The sequence below is a fragment of the Micropterus dolomieu genome, linkage group LG01 (assembly GCF_021292245.1).
Source record: "Micropterus dolomieu isolate WLL.071019.BEF.003 ecotype Adirondacks linkage group LG01, ASM2129224v1, whole genome shotgun sequence".
NCBI classification, from domain to species: Eukaryota; Metazoa; Chordata; class Actinopteri; order Centrarchiformes; family Centrarchidae; genus Micropterus; species Micropterus dolomieu.
In genome coordinates this window covers 48,886,516-48,888,961 of record NC_060150.1, presented here as the reverse complement: position 1 = coordinate 48,888,961, position 2,446 = coordinate 48,886,516, and positions in this window count along the sequence as shown.

The window sequence follows — 2,446 nt, the reverse complement described above, 5'->3', positions numbered from 1 at the left end:
ATCCGGTCGAGGCAGATGGCCGCCCACCCTGAGCCATGGTTCTGCTCGAGGTTTCTGCCTCTTAAAAGGAAGTTTTTCCTTGCCTCTGTCTCCTAGTGCTGCTCTTGGTGGGAACTGTTGGGCTTCTGTAAATAGCATCACAGAGTACGGTCTAGACCTGCTCTTTTATGAAAAGCGCTGTGAGATAACTGTTGTTGTGATTTGGTGCTATATAAATAAAATTGAAATGAATTGTTTTTATGTTAATACACATTAGTCAGTCATTTATAAACACAGTTTTACATGTTGTATTCTTTATTAATAAGCTCATCTATAATGTGTTTATTAATTGTATTTTCACACTTTATACATGATTGGTTCACTATTTATAAATGAAGTTTTTTTTTTTTATATATACTTTCCTGAGAAAGAATATAAACAATCTCAGCGTAACTCGTAAATCTACCAGTGGCAAAGCCCAAAGGATGCTACTAAGGGGGCTTTCACACCTGAAAGTCTGCACCAAGGTCCGAACCAAAGTTCATGTTTTGATACATTTTGATACATTCGGTTAGTTTTGGTTTGGTTTCACACTGCAATTCTGCAACCACACAAAAGGACTTTACCTGACAGACCTGCGCCCTGTCGTCATCGTCTACGTTGGCTGCGTCTCCCTGTACTTGACATTGATTGAGCTTTGACTAGAATGAATGAATAAAAAATGTATATATGCATATTTGCCACTATATTGTTATTATTATAGCATTACTACCTGCAGCACCAACTATACTGAAGGCTAGTTCAAATTCGCAATTAAACGTCCTCGTTGTGCGAACATTATATTGTCGCCAACAGGACAGGAGGAGAAGACAGCAAACAATCTGCACCTCCGTTTGAGCAGAGACCAGAGCGATGGGTGGCAGTGTGCTTCTATTGTGGCCGTCTGTATCTAAAGATGAGCTGTCATGGGAGATTTATATTTGTGTCCTTATTTCAATGCATTTCTCCATGCATTTACTTGTTTCCAGTTTAAACGGCAACCGCCAAACTTCCTGCAAATAGTCTGAAAGTCCGAACCATCCACAAAATGCTTTCACACCAGAAACGAACCAAACCACGGTTCAGTTTGATCCGGACTGAGACTACCTCTTTTAGTCGGACCAAATTCCGTCTGTTTGGTCCGGACCGTGGTCCGGGGGAGGTTTCACACCTGCAATTTTGGTTCGGACCAAACTGAAAAGTCCGAAAGTCCGGACCAAACGAGGTAGGTGTGAAAGCCCCCGAAGACTACCTGAAAGATGCCCCAGCTAACGTTACTGGTGGCATGGAAAAGCCTCACCGTTACAGTCCTGGGGTCTCATTTATAAAACCGTACGTACGCACACTTGTAAGCAAGTTCCATTTATAAATCACATAACACTGACGTTCCTTTTGGTGAAGCTGAAGCTGTTTGGTGGGTAAGAAAAAGCACTTTAATGCAAAGCCTGTGCACCGGAGCAAAGGGGGCCCCGGAGCTCAGCCTCTTTATAACCGATCTGCAGGAAGGGGCCTCCCTCTGAGGCCCTCTGATTCTTGTGTGTTACAATATCATTTGTAATGCTTATATAGACAGTCCTCACTTTAGATGAGCTCACACAAAATACTTACCATTAGTAACCAGAATTAATCATAAATTGTAGAATTAAGTGTCATAAAACATCTATGAACACGCCCTATTAGACCATTTCTAAATAACTAAATGTCAGTATCAAAAAAAAGACACTTACACTTTCCAAATGATCTTATGAACCATTAACAACTCATATATAAATGGTTTGTCATTAAAATAATACTTCATTTATAAATAGTGAACCGATCATGTATAAAGTATGAAAATACAATTATTAAGCACATTATAGATGAGCTTATTAATAAAGACTTACTAATGCGTATTATCGTAAGAACAATGGCTTGTAAATGATGAATTAAAAATGTACTAATACTTAACAACTGCTTCACTTTGTGCACCTTTCATCTGTGTGGAGATCAGTAAATTGGTGATATTGCAACAAAGACGATGCCTCTGTATCTGATTTACACGCAACATCAGGTACAACATTAGCCGCCTAACGCGTCATAACAAGCAGCTACGGGTCAACAACATTAGCACAGTATTAGACTGGCTACAATGCTTTATAAATGATGAATTCCGTATTTGGTAATACTTCACTAATGCTTTATAGTGTGTAGTTATTATAAAGTGCTACCGAAACATTTCTACTTCACCAAGTAAACTTGATCAGTTTCAAACAAATATTAGTTCAGTGTCACACTCTGCATGTCTGTCTCTGTTTTCCCCTGCTCTCTCTCTCTCTCCCTACCTGTGCCTTGTTAGCCTCATGTCTTTCACCTGTGTTGCTCCCGCCCTGCTCATTAGTCCCTGTGTATATATACCTTGTGTTTCTGTCTTGTCTTTGTCGGGTCATTG